This window comes from Rhodnius prolixus, unplaced genomic scaffold, assembly GCF_049639745.1.
Source record: "Rhodnius prolixus isolate KJV_2025 unplaced genomic scaffold, Rpr scaffold_6, whole genome shotgun sequence".
NCBI lineage: Eukaryota > Metazoa > Arthropoda > Insecta > Hemiptera > Reduviidae > Rhodnius > Rhodnius prolixus.
In genome coordinates this window covers 15,434,829-15,453,667 of record NW_027411634.1, presented here as the reverse complement: position 1 = coordinate 15,453,667, position 18,839 = coordinate 15,434,829, and the positions used below count along the sequence as shown (strand labels likewise).

At 33.9% G+C, this 18,839-nt stretch overlaps 1 protein-coding gene and 4 non-coding genes across 8 annotated transcripts in view; 2 read left to right on the top strand and 3 right to left on the bottom strand.

Moving 5' to 3' along the window:
* Ten-a (Teneurin-a transmembrane protein) overlaps window positions 1-18,839 on the bottom strand; it is a 1,628,256-nt gene that overhangs the window by 296,032 nt on the left and 1,313,385 nt on the right. The window lies entirely within an intron of this gene.
* Window positions 4,747-4,818, bottom strand: TRNAP-UGG (transfer RNA proline (anticodon UGG)). The gene has a single exon. It is a non-coding gene; the product is annotated as a tRNA-Pro (tRNA).
* TRNAP-UGG (transfer RNA proline (anticodon UGG)) lies at window positions 5,796-5,867 on the bottom strand. The gene has a single exon. It is a non-coding gene; the product is annotated as a tRNA-Pro (tRNA).
* On the top strand, window positions 6,277-6,348 carry TRNAP-UGG (transfer RNA proline (anticodon UGG)). Its single transcript has one exon. It is a non-coding gene; the product is annotated as a tRNA-Pro (tRNA).
* On the top strand, window positions 7,394-7,465 carry TRNAP-UGG (transfer RNA proline (anticodon UGG)). The gene has a single exon. It is a non-coding gene; the product is annotated as a tRNA-Pro (tRNA).

Here is an 18,839-nt window from a genome sequence, read left to right as displayed (position 1 = left end):
ATTAGAGCTAGTCTAGAGAGTAGTATGGAATTTTTGGTAAGTAGTCTTGGCAAGTTGGTCTATGAAGGGAATGTTGAGGTCGGTGTGAAGAGTGAGGTTAGTCACCGAAGAAAGGAGCGTCAGCTATCTGTAGGAGGAGTTTTGACTGAAATGTCTTGCACTGTCCGTATGTTTGTAGGTTTGAGCACAGCTCTAGTCTGTAAGTCCACATAGGTTTGAGGATAGTGTTGTATGTTAAACGTTTGAGTTCTAAGGGCAATTTGGAGCGTCGTCCAAGTAGTCTTTAAAGAAGTTTCGCACGTTTTGTCATTGCTTGTCTTTTAAGTCTAGTGTGTGGGTTCCACGTGAGTCGTTAATAATTTTATAATATTCAATAACATTTAAATGTTTTATATATTTATTTTCACATATTGCAAAGTAAATAAACAAATAAATAATAACTTAACGAATGAAAAGGCGGCAGTCTTACAATATTGTAAAGTTTTTCTATCTTTTTACTGAAAACTTTACCTATAACTAATGCCTGCCACTAGTTAATTTAATAATATGTGGGTTTGATAAATAATAAAGCTCGCTAAAGTTGTAAGATAAGATAAGATAAGATAGTAATAACCTGATTTATTAACACATTAACATTACTCACATTAACATTTACTAGCAACTAACGCTCACAACCATTTACAACAGTCACAACAGATTACTGTTACTTACTCACTACGTAACGCCACAAAACTGTTCCCCGACTGACCACTGGTCCGCACTGCACCGAATTGCACTAGTCTCTGCTACACAAACAAAGCTCTACTCACTAACTGACTAACCGCCCAACTAGCTAACACTGAAGCACTCCGCAACACTGACTCTCTCAATCTAACTCAAAAACTAACTTCCAAGACTGACTGCAAAACTCACCAAAAACTGACTTCTCCAGCTGTGTCTGCCTCCCTTTAACTGCGACTGCCCCACTCCGTCTGTCTAACGCCCACCGGCTGCTCATTGGCTGAGGAAAACACATGCTGCCACCAGCCCAACTGGGGCCGCCCTCCTCCAACTCTCTGTCTCACTCTAACCTGCCGCTCATTGGCGGGAAAACACATACTGCCACCACCTCAGCTGGGGCCGCCCTCCTCTAACGCTCTGTCTCACTTCAACCTGTCAATCACTGGCTGGGAAAACACATACTGCCACCATCCCAACTAGGGCCTTTTACACAGCGGTGGACCGTTACAGGCTACGGTCACTAAACTCCTACAACCATCTAGCCCTTCTCTTTTCCAGCTCAGGTAGCGACCGGCCTTTTGTTCACACAGTGGCGGCCTGTTACCGACTTTGGCCGCTCAACCCTTAGAACAATCTAGGCCTTTCTTCCCTGGTCAGGTCAACTTCGTTACAATATAAATCAAGTACTTTATTTTGATATTGTGTAATTCTATTTAATTTCGAACCTATCACATTTAAAATTATTTTTGAAAAAATACGTATCTTTAATAAATAAGAATTTTCATTCGTTTCAATAAAATTAAAATATACAATTTATTTTGGGCAGGCTCAAGAGCCATAAAATTTGGATGAAAGAGTCGCATGTGACTCGCGAACCGCGGGTTGCCGACCCCTGTTTTAGGAGAAAAATAATGTATACCTGCTTTGATTTGCCACCGGAAATAATTATAAGTTTTGAGGTCTCCTTAACAGTAATAACAAAAAACAAAAACAGAAGGTTGGGAAAAAACAATTTATGGTAATAAATAGAAAATCAATATAAGAATAAAATGTGTTTTCAAAATTAGAATTTGGAGGAAATACGCAAGTTAAAAACCATGAGAATTGCCGGAAGTAGAAGTCATAAATGGTGTTCACATCAGATATTTTTAAAATCAAAATTCCTGAATTTTTTGTAAAAAAAAACAATATTTTTTTTTTTTATTTTAACCAAACTGCTAAGAAATGTAACATTTTCATGGTGGCAAAATAAAATCTAAAATAATTTCAAAAATAAACAAAAAAAGTAAAAAAGTATAAATAATAAAACAAAGAAAGGACGCAAAATTTTCTTTAGTTTTATTTCTATTATTGTTGTTGTTATTATTGTTGTTGTGGTTGTTATTGTTGCTGTTGTAGTTGTTATTGTTGTTGTGGTTACTTTTAACACCGTTAGAGCAAGAAATCTGTGAGGGCCGGAACAAAAGCCCCTCGCGCTCCATATGTCGCTGGCTGTTTTCCTGTCTAGAAGATATTCATTCAAGGTCTTTTCTTAATTAAACTTATTAAGAGATTTCTCATTCTATTTTATGAGCATTTTTACTCGCTTAGCTGAAAAAAGCAGATTTCATTCTAGAGAGGAATTTAGCTTCATGTATGCGAGGGTTTATCGTTAAAAAAAAAAAAAATTTTGCACGAAAACGTAACATTAAAAAACTCACGACAATTTTGTTCTCTTTTGAAATCTGCACTTAAGGGAAGTATGTGTAATTAGACTGGCGAGTTTGGATGAAGGCGAAGAATTTTTGTAGTGGATGGTTTGGTTACCGATTTAGATTTAGAATGCTCAGCAGTAGTGTTTAGTTCCGGTTCGTAAGTCCATAGTAGTCTCTGTAAAGGGGATGTTAAACAATTCGTTCTGGCATGAATTAGGATTTCCTGCTATTTCGTATACACATTAATTACAAACAGATATATACTGTGTTGTCGGCAAATTCTATTTAAGATTCAGTGTCGATGTTTTACCAGCTTTATAATTTTGGTAAGAATTAAATGAAATTATAGTTTCTAGAAAAATTGTTTGTTAGAACCAAACTCCAGTGTGTACGTAAGATTTTTTCGTAAAAATGGTGCCATAAAAGTACAATAGTAAAGAAAACGTCGTGTGAGTATGCTAATCAGATGTTAAAAAATTAAATTGGTAATAAAATCATGGTCAACTGAGCCAAAAATTGCCGACGTAAACCGATCGTATTCGGCTTGTTAGAAATAGAAGTAAAAGTCGTGTGAGTATGCTCATCAGATGTTAAAAAATTAAATTGGAAATAAAATCATGGTCAACTTAGCCGAAAATTGCCAACGTAAAAACCGATCGTATTCGGCTTGTTAGAAATTGAAGTAAAAAGAAAGTCGTGTGAGTGTGTTCATCAGATGTTAAAAAATTAAATTGGAAATAAAATCATGGTCAACTGAGCCGAAAATTGCCGACTAAAACCGATCGCATTCGGCTTGTTAGAAATAGAAGTAAAAGAAAGTCGTGTGAGTGTGCTCATTAGATGTTAAAAAATTAAATTGGAAATAAAATCATGGTCAACTGTGCGGAAAATTGCCGACGTAAACCGATCGTATTCGGCTTGAGAGAAATAAGAGAGGGAAATGAGATGGTAAAAAGCACGGCTAAGGCTGGATGGGTTACAGATCTAGTAATTCCTAGAATTTGCTGTTCTCTAACCCATCGGTCTTTTGTGGCATAGGTTTGGACTGATTTTACTGCACTGTAATAGGTTTATCGATTATATCTCGGGAACGATAAATCGCAGAAACTTCAAATTTGATATTTCATTCAGGTACTACCAGGGGAAGCCACAGTAAATGTTTGATCAAAATGGGTACACCGGAAGTGCCACTTTACTGAGTAGATTTTCCACTTTTTTAACTTTTTTCAAAAACAGTTTCTTGGATTTCCTTCAAACTTGGTATAATTATAGCTCACAAATAGTTCTATAACTTTTATAAGAAACATTTTTCTGAAATCATTCGATTAAGGGTACTTTTGGGAGAGGGGGTGGTAGATCAGTCCGGTAGAATGCCGGTTCGCTGTAATAATATAAACTTCCTTCCTATTAAACATTAATTAGGATTAAAAGACCGCAATATTTTTCCCTTACCGCAGTAAGATAAAGTGGTCAGAATTTACAAAATTTATTTTATTGAATTAAATATAAGAATGGCTATGTAAAGTAGAGGACCTTGTTTTAATATTTAGAATAGTAAAGCATGTAGACCAGTAACGGATATTTTATTAACGGCAGATTAATACAATTCCAACCAAATTCGCGGAAACCTAACAATAACAAAATAGAGTGCACTTACCAGTGAACATATTTTAATTTTATAAAAACCGAGAAAGAACTTCCATTATTTAATCAAAATTGCCGTTTACTTTTCACTAATTTTTAATTATAAAACTTAGTTTGATCCATTGAAACTTTATCTTCTTGGAATTAATTATACTGAAAATATAAAAATGACCTTTTGACCCACAAAACTTAATAAATAACAATCCCTCCGTATTTTAACTAATGAGCACCATGTTTAGAAGTGAAAAACTTTGTTTGTACCTCCAATTAAAACATATTATCCGTATAATTTTTAAACAATATTTAGGAAAAATTACGAATAATGTCTTTTATATAAAAGTTTACCTTATTATTATTATTAGATATTTCCTTTTATGTAATTTGCGAAGATAGTTGGTTTTTTTTTATCAGTAATAATACAAAATTCGTAACAAAATATTAAATTAAAAAATGATTCAAAATACCTTTTGAATATTACCTAATACTTTTATTATAGTATATAAAAAATTAATTCAAACAAAATTTACATTTCTGAATAGCTATATTTACCACCGGAAATAATTTATTACAAAACAAAAAAGTTACATATTATTTATAATGATTGTTTAATTACTTAAAACAATTACATTGGATGTAGTAATTTTTTTTTCCCCTAGTAATATTTTTCGAAGTGGACACAAAAATAATCGGGCCGCTCCGGGATTTGAACCCGGGACCTCCTGCACCCAAAGCAGGAATCATACCCCTAGACCAAGCGGCCATAGATATCAAAAATTGATAACTTCAGCTGTATGAAGTTGCATTATTTGCTACAGTTTTTTTAAATAGCTAGCAAAAACATAACTAATTATTAGATTAATTTAGCTTGCATTTCTAGTTAAGTTAAATGCTTATTTTTCAGGCGAGTTTCAAGGTCAAACTACCGATTTAATTATATTAGTTTTTATTTTTGTATAATTTCTATATTATACATAGTTTTATAATTTTATATATTAAATTTCTATTTATCTTTTGTACCCACATTTTTTATGTAACCAAGTAAGGTTAGGTAGTTTTTTTTTTTAAAGCATTTGTTACGACCGCCATTTAGGCGCTTATACCTGCCTGCAGCATACTTACTACCTATCTGAACGCTTTTGTTACCATATTTCATGTAATAATAGGTAAAAAATTACTCAGAATATTTTACGGAACTTAATACATGTTAGTTTTGCCTTAAAAAAATATATTTTAAACTTAAATTAATTAACAAAAATTAATTAAAAAATAATTTAAAAGGAAATATTATTAGGTTTTCTCATTTCTTATTTTCTTATTTTGATTAGTATCAGAATGATTGATTCAGCCTGTTGAAAATTGATTCTAAACCACTCAGTTTTTTATTTTAATTTATTTTTTTTTAATTATATGAAACACCCACCAAATTTTGTAGTAGAACTTAGAAATGGTCTGATTTCAACTTTGTAAGAAGTAAATTATTTAAAAAAAGATAACTTGAATCAAGCGAAAGTAACGGAAATTTCATACAGTCACTTCCTGTTTTTTGTGGTACCGATGAATGTGGTTTGCAACGCCGCAGTAATATTCATTTACCGGAAACGTAAATCACGTTAAATTTCTAAAAAAAAATTGCTAAAAAAATTAACCTTTTTTTGAGACAGCATTATAATAAATAATATTATTAAAATAATAATAATAATAAAAATGTAACAATCGCAATAACAAAAAAAAAACTAAGGGCCGCTCCGGGATTTGAACCCGGGACCTCCTGCACCCAAAGCAGGAATCATACCCCTAGACCAAGCGGCCGCTGGTGAAAGTTCCAGATTACCTTGAAAATCAAGGTAAGATCTCTCCAGCGCAAATTCTACTCTAAATGTATGATATATATATTTTTATTTTATTTTTTTTTTAATATAAGGCGCGCCAACATCTGAGGAACTGAATAAAGCTCCCCAATTTATTCAGTGCACTGTTGACCTCCAGGCAGTATTCTCTCACTTACAACACTGTCTCACTGCATTCGGACCTGGAAACATTGCGTGGAAATCCAGTACGCTAACCACTCAGCTAATTTTTTTTTCTTAATATTATTTCAATCTCGAAAATTATTTTGGTCGAATTATTTCATATAACCTTAATTATAAATTTATATAAATAACAATTATGCATTAAACCACAATTTAATTTAATAAGGAATGTTTAAACTTTCACCAGCGGCCGCTTGGTCTAGGGGTATGATTCCTGCTTTGGGTGCAGGAGGTCCCGGGTTCAAATCCCGGAGCGGCCCTTAGTTTTTTTTTTTTTTTAAATAATTTCGGTAAGACACAGAAAAAAAAAATTGTAGTCCAAAAGCGCAATTCTCTTTAAATAAATAAATAAAAATAAAAAAGATTGTTTCCCTAAATAGTTACCCAAACCACTATAAGGGCTTACTGTTCATTGTAATACATTGACAATAAGCGCCACGATAGCCGAGCGGTTAAAGGCGAGGCCTGCAATGCTTGGATGTATTGTTGGTTAGTGGGTTCGATTCCCCGTCTCTAGGCCTTGGATTTTATTTAATGGTTAATATTAAAGGAAATTTATAGAATTCAACTTAAACTATTCATCTCTGACTTTGGCACCTGCTTTGGCAGTTGGACGTAAATAAGGCCTGCAAAATTAGGCATTCTTAGTACGAAAATTACTTAATACGCGTATATATTTTAATAAATTCGAGCATATTAGATAATCACTGTATTCTGCAGATTTTGTGGGCCATCAGGGTCCACTTTTTTTTAATAAGTAATCGAATATGGTACCTTCTAAATTATTACTTTCCTTAACTCCTTTTATGCGGAACTATAACATTTTACCAAATTTTCTAAATGGAGTTTCCAATGGGAAATGAATGAATATAGAATTTACAAAAGCACAAATTTCCTATTTTATTTAATATTATTTATTTTAATAGAGAAAGATAAGGGAAGGGGTTAGCTATGAGGTTAGCGTATTGGATTCCCACGCGGAGGTCCCGGGTTCGAATCCAGCTGCTGGTCCCCTAGATTCTCTCTTCCTAGGAGCTTCTTACAGCTCACTGTCCTGGTGATGGACAGTGTTGTCTGTAACAAGAGAACACTGTCCGGAGGCCGGCAGTGCACTGAATAAAGCTCCGGGCGCCAATAACCTGAGATGTTGACACGCCTTAAATCATTTAAAAAAAAAAAAAAAAAAAAAAAAAAAAAAAATAGAGAAAGATAATGGCTACATTTGTTAAGTAGTTTATTACCAATCCAAACTGTGGAGGTTAACAACAGTTAAAATTTATAAGGAATGTTTAAACTTTCACCAGCGGCCGCTTGGTCTAGGGGTATGATTCCTGCTTTGGGTGCAGGAGGTCCCGGGTTCAAATCCCGGAGCGGCCCTTTATTTATTTTTTTATTTATTTTTTTTTTTGGATCGTAGAATTATTGATTGCAGAATTTAAGAAAGAGTAAATTAAGAGAATAACTCAAAATAAGTAAAACTGCTTCCCACAAAGTAATATTGTAGCACAATTTCATCTGTTTCGTGATTATTTCGTCTTAAGACAGGGCGCCACTGTAGCCGAGCGGTTAGAGGCGAGACCTGCGAAGCTAATATGTATTGTGGTACTGGGTTCGATTCCCGGTCGTAGGCCTTGGATTTTATTTGATGGTTAATAAAAGAAATCTACAGTAAAGTATGTTTGCTAGTCGTCTCCGTCCATGACACCTAATTGGTAGTTGGACGTTAAGTCTCGCCTAAAAAAAAGACGATTACTTTACTTTACTTTTCATCTTAAGTTAACCATTCTAAGCCCGTCTCTGCAGGATAACCAAGAACAGGCTGAAATATTGATTTTAAGAAAAACAAATCTGGGAAAATATAAGATTTTTCTTTATTGAAGATGAAAAGTGTATTGCTTTCGACAGCAATATGGCCCCAGCCAGCAAGTACGGGGAGCCAATGCAATTCCCAAGGATGGCATTAGGGACCTGTCACTCTGCATCTCTCTTTCTCCATCGTTCTATCTCCCTCCTTGCACGATTTCCCCCCCATACACACTTTGCAGGATGACCCTCTCAAGTATTCCACCCTAATCCCAGCTGGTCCAGTCATAAATTTAAGTTATATCCGTGGAACAAAAGACAGCACTGGGTATCCTCTCTCATACCTCGCACCAGCCTTCTAGCCGGGGGGGTACACCCTTTTCTGGACTTCCAGCTCTTCTAGTACTATTGTACCAACAATAACAACAACAACAACGTGCAAACAAATACAATTGTGACAATAAATTCATTGTAGGCGTGATGAGAGGCAGGGTGGACTGTATGGAAGGTAGAGATAATGTGCGCATGCGGTAGAAAAGGAGGGTTGATATGAAATGGGATGAATGCTCCTAGAATACCCCGAAATGTACTATTAAACCCCATAGATAGGAAATTACAGCAGTATTTATGGTTTATACAGGGGTCAACCTAGGCTACCTGATTGTAGGGTCAGCTTATATTATTCATGGCTTCCTAGGAATGTCACTTGCTTGAAGTTCTCTAACAATACCAGAAACCGTTATGCTCCACATAAGTTTTTGGGTTTTATTTTATAATTAAACCAAAAAAAAAAATCCAAACAAACAGATCCATTTAACACAAACAAAATTTGGGAACATAATTTCATTAATACATACACACACGTTCACGGCTAGATTGATTGTGCTTTCACCGTAAATATGCGTTTTGAAGTGGTGGTTTTTATTTAAGAACAAAAATATTCATCACTATCGCGTGAAATTAGTCATCGCATCGTCAAAAATGTTATATACAGTCGAGCCTCCCATAAAGGACACTCTCACTAGCGACCACCTCCATTTACGGGCCAGTTTTTGGATTTCCCCGTTTTACCCCTACACACTTTCTATATAAAAGAACCTTCGTCTAACGGTCACTCTACATAGCAACCGCGGACATTGATTTTGGGGAACGAATTAAATGTTCCACCTCCCACCAACGACCACCTTATTCTTAAAAGTTCGTTTGACGCGGTGATCAAAATAATTATCCCCTCTCTAGTTTTTGTTTTTTCTGATTTTTCCTAAAGTTTCCTATATAAGCTCCATACATCTTGTACCATTTTAATCATTTTTCAATATTACTTTGGACGAACAATATTATTTTTTCCTATATGTCTCTCAAACGAAAGTGGTTAACTCTAGAAGAGAAAATAAATGTGTTGGAAGATTTTGCAAAAACCAAATCGAGCCATCGTCAACTTGCCGCAAGGTTTGTTCTATTTTGCTAATAATAGATGATAGTATGATGATCATTTTACCATAAATTATTATTGTAATTAATAAATGTGATGATTATTATACAAAATTATTAAATAAGTCAATAATATGTAGTTTTTTGATAAATTTTTTGGATAATTAAGAAAAACTTGATGCATATCATATAGCTAAATAATTATGCAATTATGTACGTTTTTAAATCTATTAATAATAAACAATTTTTAAATAGATGTTTGGAAAATACCCATACTTTTTCATTATGAAACTTGCCTACCTCCTTCTAACGACCACCTCCAAACAGCGGCCACTTTGCTTTCCCCCGCCAGTGTCCGTTTTGGAGAGGTTCGACTGTATTATAAAACATAATCCTTACTTACGATTTTAAATGTTATTTACCATTAATAAATTCTAAAATCGAAGCATTCAAATATACTATGCAAAATTATATGTTCAAGAAAAAAACAAAAACAAATGCGATTGTTAATTAGGAGTGGTTACTTCATAGACGATGAATACTTCAATTAAGTAATGAATAACATCTCTTAGACACAGAAGATGTTGCCAGCAAAAGGGAGTTTACTACAAAGAAGTAGCCCACACACTGGAGATGACTTCTGAAAAGAAAAGTAGAAAAAAGAAATCAAAAGGTTTTCCCCCCCTCCCATTCCATCCCGAACAGAACACAAAAGAATGATTTTCTCAATTCGATGAAAAACATTTTCAAAAATTTCACTGAAAAATGACAGAACCGGTGAGAGATCTTAATTGATTATAATTATAATTTGAAGGTGTCACGTCACGGTAGCCGAGCGGTTAGAGGAGAAACCTGTAAAATCAATGTGTATTGTGGTACTAGGTTCGCTTCCCGATCTGTAGCCCTTAGATTTTTATTTAAATGTTTAATAAGAGAACGTTTGTAGTAAAGTATGTTTGCTAGTCGCCTCCGTCCACGACACCTAATAGGTTGTTGGACGCCTGAAAAAATAGGCAAATACTTTACTTAATTATAATTTGATTTTAATTAATAAAGGATCAAAGGATTTAATCAATAATCAACAAAGGAAAGTTTTAAGGGATTTCAAAAAGTGTTTTTTAAATCGTGCAACTCAATGCTCGTTCAACTTAATCTAAATAAGCACCATTGGCATCAGCACAACATTGCTAACAAGAAACAAGTAGATTTAATAGTAAATAAATCGGGTCTTTCGAAATCTTGGGATCCAAAGAACGCCATTTTGGCCTTTGTACTCAATAGTGAAGGTTCTATGAGTGAAAAAAGGTTTCCCAGTAGGTTAAAAAAGGTGATGATCAGTTGGCGAAAAGTTTTGGAGAATATGATGTGGTGACACAAGAACATATCTCTAACTCATTCAACTTTTTTTTTTGACGGAGATACAGTGAAATGTGTGGGGGGATCGGACTCCCCTTCGATTGATGTATTTTCTGCTACATTTAGTCGATTCCTTGCAGCATTGATGGTCTTCTTTTTTTGCCGGCTTTTAAACATGTGGCTTAAATAACCACCGATCATAATGCTTTCTTCTTTTTTTAAGAGGGGTTCTTTATGGGTTACGCTTTTGGGTGGAGCTTAGGAAGGCTCATTTTGCCACGTTTCCTATTGTGCAGAAGCCACTTTAGATCAGAAGAAGCGTTTTATCCAAAAATTGGTTTAAGCCAACGCAGTACAAATGTCTTTAAGCCAATATCCCCTAAACTATTTGAGATGGCTCACCTTCCACTATTTTTTTTTTTTTTAAGTATCATTCTCGGTTTCCGAGACCGTTATGTGGTCTCTATTTGGATTTAAAATATCCAAAATGAACAATAATTATAATTAACAAAAAATAAACTTGCATAGTGCTTTTAACATTATTGTTGCATTAATCAGCATTATTTATTTATATATTTTAGCAGCGCTTTATCCTAGCTTAAACTCAAGAAAGAAATGCGTCCCAAAATCACTTCCTCGAACTGTCATAATGTTTTGGGAATACACCAATGGCGTATCCTTAAAAAAGCAGGAAATCTGTTATAAAACAGTATTTAATACATATTTTTTTCAACAAAACGCTTTGAAATGTACATAGATATGCTTAAAACAAGCAAAACATATGATGCCCTATGTAAGCAGGCTAAAGTTTTGTTTTTATTACTATAACAGGCAGAACTAAAATGTCGGATGGACATTTATATCTTCTGAAATGTCACAATACCTGCATGTTACCTTTTCGTTAAGTGTTTATTGACGAGAAACATTAGTAGACATTACTTCTCATCTAAAGAGGAATTCATTTTGAAAAATGGATTTACAGGAAGTGACGTAATAAATTGTAATTTTAAATAAACATTAAATGAATTTATAATTGATACTAAAGTAATAAGAAAGGTCATCATTTTCTGAAATTGTTAGATTAAATTAGTATTAAGTCTTGAGCTGATATTATTTCATTACAGAACTGTAAAATAGTTTGACGCTAATCTTGGTTGGAAAGCTTGCTACTCTGAACTGACTGTGGAAAGTACTTTGAGTAGTTGAAGTTGATTAAATAAAAGAATTCGTCCTTGGCCAATTAATCTAGACCAATTTAAATAATATTCTTTTACCATTCATTGGGTTAATCTGTAGTACAAAAGAGGAGCAATTACAGGATGGGTCAAATTGCAAAGAAGCGAGTCAGCATTAATGAACATTGGTGACTGGAGCCATCTTTCTTCTTTTTTTTTGGTGTACTTCCGGCTCCCAGGTTAATGTCCTTGTTCATCTGGTTGCAGGAAATGGTAATCTCAAGCGAGTGGTCCACGTTGGGGAGCCACAGTTAAATTCCAGTGTGTAGAAAATAATTTTCGAGATTTGGGAAGTCACAAATTCCATGAAGGGAGGCCACTAAATATCGTTGTATTATTTATTTATTTATTTTTTTTTAAGATAGAGTAAATCCTAAATGAAAACATCGCATGAAACCCAAATGTGTTGTTTGGTTTAGTGCAGGGGTCGGCCACCCGCGGCTCTTTTATCCAAATTTTGTGGCTCTTCAGCCTGCCCAAAATAAATTGTATATTTCAATTTTATTGAAACAAATGAAAATTTCATTTATTAAAGTAAAGATATTTTATCAAAAATAATTTTAAATGTGATAGGTTTGAAATTGAATAGAATTATATTAAAATACAGTACGTAATATGTAGGACTGCCGCCTTTTCATTCAAATACAGGTTTAGTTGATTATTTATTTTGCAATATGTGAAAATAAATATATAAAACATTTAAATCTTATTGAATACCATAAAATAATAATTTGTGAATACAAACGATCTACCGAATTTTGTACATCATCATCCTTGCGGCTCTTGGAAAGATTTATTAAAATTATTTAAGGAGAAATGGCTCTTTACCTTAAATAAGTTGCCGACCCCTGGTTTAGTGCATCATAAAGGTTAAATATGAACATATTTTAAGAAAAATAGCACAAAAAGATTTGAGCCAAAAGAATTAGAATTAGATGTGCAACTTATCTGAATCTATTTTTACATCGTCTTGGAATTTTTTAGAAAAAGCTGCAGAGATTTATATTTTACCAGGGTACTCATTTTAAGAAGGCTCAAATGCATTTCATGCTTAAACGGTTGATCTGAGCAAAAAATAGTAGAGGAAAAATTTGTTGCCCGTCACCTCTAGTTTCAGAATATGTGACTTGATTTTAGATTCCTGTCCGCATACGCGGCTGACGCGCGACCAAAAGTGAGGGCTCGCAGTTGACCCCTATTTTCATATACACAGTTTTAAAGAGTATTAATTGTTATGAAACCGCAATTCGATATCTTCAAAATTAAAGGTGCTAGGCCATTTCAAAATCTGGTATTTATTAATCATATTTCAATTTTTTAACTTGTTATCAAAGAGAAAGAAGAGCACGCGATAGGTCATTTTTATGTATTTTTCATCCCCTTTCTACTAAAAATATTGCCAAGGCAGTAAAGCTAGTATTTTTCTTAATATCGGGAAATAAGTAGTTTTCCGAGATTTTTCTAAGAAAAATCAAATGTTAAGAGATTTAGATGTTCTCAAGCATACACAAAATGGCTAAAAATTAATTTTACATCTGTTACAAACAAGTGGAGAAATGCAATGAAATAATGTTTATAAAATAAATTTACCGTTATCATTCAGCGCCTGATACTAGAATTTGAGTTGAATTATTGCAATGATCTACATAAGAACACAGAGTCAATCAAAATGGCTTCTGAAATAAATTATTTATTATTCAATAGACAAAAAATTTTTGTCGTTTAATGGTGTCGTTTGATGGAACTTTATTATTTGGGAAATTGATTATAAATATAAAAGGCTATGACTGAACCAAGTGCTTTGGACACTTAAATTTAAGATATTTCAAAAAGTGCAGTTAAATCGATTTGCGCAGCGAACGTCTCATAATAATCATAATAAACTCGGGGCAGGAACTGGGGCCTCTCACAAAATCACTGCTACCCAAATCTTGCCTCTCTTAATGCCTCTAATTTATAAATATACGTATATATTTATGTTGGTTTTATTTCGTAAAAAGAAGGCTATAATTCTTGTTAGAGCAATTAGAGCTTGCATGAAAGCATGTTAAGTAAAAATTTAAGCCGGACATTTCTCTTACATAATATATAATCCCAAGATTAGGCTAAGCATACTCTTAATAAATCTTCTAGATGGCATTAATGTCCTATACGTTTTGTGTAATTCCTGTTATAATACCAGGATTCAAGTTGTTTACCAAGTATTTTACAGAAGATCTACAATCAACCATCTGGTCATCTTTTAGAGAGAAAAAAAAGGTTGCCTGCACATGTTTCAAAACACTCCTAACTCACAACTGGACATCTTTGACCTGAATAGCATCCGTTTTTATACTTGAAAGGAAGTTTTGCTAATATCCTTAGGTAAACTCAACAAAAAGAGACAGCAAAGGGAGATTATGTGTACAGGATGGGCTTCACAAACGGTTCTGTGAACCTTCAATAACAGACTATGTTGGAAAAAATTATTTGCACATCTAATAACAATGTTATCATAAACTTAAAATATCGAGCAAATATCGATATTTCTCGTTGAACTCTTAACGTGAATTCCACCCGCAATTATCTACCTCTAGAACAGCGTCTCCCAACCTTTTTTTGACTCGCGTACTACTTGGTAGTAAATCATGCTAAATTGTACCATTTCGTAAAAATGATTGTATTTCGTGAAATTTGTTATTCCGAGTGTGTTATTTTATTATTATTATCTTTATTTGTATAGAGATACAATGTATCTGTTAGAAAGGAGTTCCAAGTTCATGTTCACTTTATAAACTTTGTAAAGTGTAAGATCTTAGTTTTAAAACTTTTATTAAATAATTAAAAATTGCGTACATATTTTTCTCTTCAAAATTATTAATTAATTTACAAAGTTCTTCTTTAGGATAATTATATTTGTGCCCAAATCTTCTAAATTAATTTCTTTTAAGCATTCAACTACCTGTAAGTACCAATTAAATTTAATGTTGCTTGGATATGAGCTTACTCGTTACAATCCAGTCTCTTTAAGCAGATTTTTACGTAATCATTTAAGTTCTGTCACATGACAATCTATTAAATTTTCTTTATCTTTTATCGATAATGATGTAGCTTTTCCTAAATTTTCTTTATAGAAGGCAGTTTGAAATCCAATTATCATTTGTGTTTTCGGATTTTGGAAAATACTGCATGAAAGACAATTTTAATGTGCTATTACATTTTCTCGTATATCTTGAGACAGACCATCCTTATTACTGTTCTTATTAACAACTTTACTGCTTAATATTATTAATTAAAATAATTTTTATGAATTACAGGAAAAAACGAATTTGTATTATCTTTTAGTAAACGTAAACTATTAATATTTAGGACTGAAATAGCGAGAATTCGATAAAACAGTAACTCAGTTTTTACGCCTGAAGAATGAAGACTCTTTTGTGCGTAAAGACTGATATGCTGTTTTTTATTTGACCGAATCCTCGCTATTTTAATCCTACGTATGCGAGTTTACTGAGTTACAGGAAAAAACTCAAGCCTTGAGGAAGACAATAAATTTGTCGAAACGTTGACGTAAAAACGGAGTTGTTGGTTTTATTATTTCGACCGAATCCTCGCTATTTTAATCCTAGGTATGCGAGTTTACTGAGTTACAGGAAAAAACTCAAGCCTTGAGGAAGACAATAAATTTGTCGAAACGTTGACGTAAAGACGGAGTTGTTGGTTTTATTATTTCGACCGAATCCTCGCTATTTTAATCCTAGGTATGCGAGTTTGCTGAGTTACAGGAAAAAACTCAAGCCTTGAGGAAGACAATAAATTTGTCGAAACGTTGACGTAAAGACGGAGTTGTTGGTTTTATTATTTCGACCGAAACCTCGCTATTTTAATCCTAGGTATGCGAGTTTGCTGAGTTACAGGAAAAAACTCAAGCCTTGAGGAAGACAATAAATTTGTCGAAACGTTGACGTAAAGACGGAGTTGTTGGTTTTATTATTTCGACCGAATCCTCGCTATTTTAATCCTAGGTATGCGAGTTTGCTGAGTTACAGGAAAAAACTCAAGCCTTGAGGAAGACAATAAATTTGTCGAAACGTTGACGTAAAGACGGAGTTGTTGGTTTTATTATTTCGACCGAATCCTCGCTATTTTAATCCTAGGTATGCGAGTTTGCTGAGTTACAGGAAAAAACTCAAGCCTTGAGGAAGACAATAAATTTGTCGAAACGTTGACGTAAAAACGGAGTTGTTGGTTTTATTATTTCGACCGAATCCTCGCTATTTTAATCCTAGGTATGCGAGTTTACTGAGTTACAGGAAAAAACTCAAGCCTTGAGGAAGACAATAAATTTGTCGAAACGTTGACGTAAAGACGGAGTTGTTGGTTTTATTATTTCGACCGAATCCTCGCTATTTTAATCCTAGGTATGCGAGTTTGCTGAGTTACAGGAAAAAACTCAAGCCTTGAGGAAGACAATAAATTTGTCGAAACGTTGACGTAAAAACGGAGTTGTTGGTTTTATTATTTCGACCGAATCCTCGCTATTTTAATCCTAGGTATGCGAGTTTACTGAGTTACAGGAAAAAACTCAAGCCTTGAGGAAGACAATAAATTTGTCGAAACGTTGACGTAAAGACGGAGTTGTTGGTTTTATTATTTCGACCGAATCCTCGCTATTTTAATCCTAGGTATGCGAGTTTACTGAGTTACAGGAAAAAACTCAAGCCTTGAGGAAGACAATAAATTTGTCGAAACGTTGACGTAAAGACGGAGTTGTTGGTTTTATTATTTCGACCGAATCCTCGCTATTTTAATCCTAGGTATGCGAGTTTGCTGAGTTACAGGAAAAAACTCAAGCCTTGAGGAAGACAATAAATTTGTCGAAACGTTGACGTAAAGACGGAGTTGTTGGTTTTATTATTTCGACCGAAACCTCGCTATTTCAATCCTAAATACTCTTGCAGATATGCGTATTCCATGAATTACTTTGTACTACTTAAAATTAAAAAAAAAAATATTTTTGAGCTCGCCCAAACGAGATTTTGCTATAAATTTATTATTTTAATAATTTAAAGATAATTTATTTCTTGTTATTTTTTCAAATGTAATATTTAAAATACAGGAGCACAAACGTTCCAAAACTTAACCGAATAATGCAAATATTTAACTGTGACAACCAAAGACAAATTCTATTTGTCGGCAAAAAAATATAAATATCGTGAACAATAAATTTTATATTATATATGTAAAAATATAGAAACATATTTTTGCGCTTTTCTTTTTGTTTAGTCATAAATGGCAGAGAATCTACAGAATTCTATCACTTCAATCAAAAACAGTCCGTCGAATCGCTAATGCTTCTTACTTTGCATCTAACTCTACCTTGCACCGAGATTTCCCTTGTTCCTTATATTTCTAAAGCTACAAGATTCTGCTACGCCAAATACCACTTTTCAGTTTTCTCAACATTTTAACCCTCTAGTTTCCCAACTTACTGTATTGTCTGGAAATCCTTTAAGAAAGTTGAAGTGCCAGCAACCACGCGATCTTCTTAATGAAGTAAGTGCCAATGCACAATAATGAAATGCTCTTCTTTGGGAGTTCCACCAATGGATTGAATTCTCCCCTCAGTGTTACTCATGTTTATACTATCATGTTGTATCAGTTTCACATATTTCAGAAATATACTGCAGTTGTGGAAATAAATAAAGTTCAAAAAAATAAACAATTTTAGAGGACATTTCGGCGAAATTTAGAAGTCAATATAAAGACAAGCAATGATGAAACGTGCGAAACTTCTCTTCAGACTTCTTGGACGACGCTCCAAATTACCCATTAAACTCAAACCCTTAATATACAACACTATTCTCAAACCTATGTGGACTTACGGACTAGAGCTGTGGGGTTCAGCCAAACCTACAAACATACGGACTGTACAGGACATTTCAGTCAAAACTACTCCGATAGATAGCTGACGCTCCTTTCTATGGTGGCTAGTCTCACTCTTCACACCGACCTCAACATTCTCTTCATAGACCAACTCGCCAAGACTAAATATCAAAAATTCCATATTACTCTCTCGACTAGCTCTAATCCTCTTGGACTATCTCTCGCTTCCTCTGACATCCCTACTACTCCTCGCCGACTGAATCGCCAGAGGCCCCGCGACTTCCTTGTAGGCTGAAGACCTAAATTATTATTCTCCTCGCTCCTCCTCGTATCTCCTACTCATATTCTCCTCTCCCCTATAGAGAGTGCTACCGCTGGGTAGCTTCTCTCCTCCTGCTCTTCCCGCTCCAGTTCATCTCATTCACCTCCTATTTACTTATTGTATATATTTATGCAGATTCTAAATAACTATGCAGGCCTAAACGCCATTATTCTCCTATTTCTCCTCTCTCCTCCTCGTATTCTCCTCTCTCCTATAGAGAGTGCTACCGCTGGGTAGTTTCTCTCCTCCCGCACCAGTTCATCACTCTCTCCATATTTACTGATTGTATACAATGTATACAGATTGTAAATTACAAAATAAATTAAGAAAAAAAAAGAAGTCAGACTATTTAAAAGAAACAGTCTAGAGTGGAAATCGTACCGAGTATCTCACAACATTATTTTGAAATATCAAAAGATTTTTTAACCTTTCAGAATAATCAAAAGTTGAAATTCTTTCCATTCGTCTAAATCTTATTTTCATTAAAATGCGTCAAGATTACATTTGGAAAAAAATAAAAGATTTTTAAAAAGTACAATACAATTATTCGATAACGTATTCCACCATACACGTTTTGTACTGTATTTTATTACATAAAATTATTTATAGACATAGATGAAAAGATAAATGCGTATACACATTGTAAGCACCACTTACTTTACACACACATACATAGAACTAAACCATGACTAAATCTACGCTATAAATACTCGTATAGATTACCATGTATACATTTTTA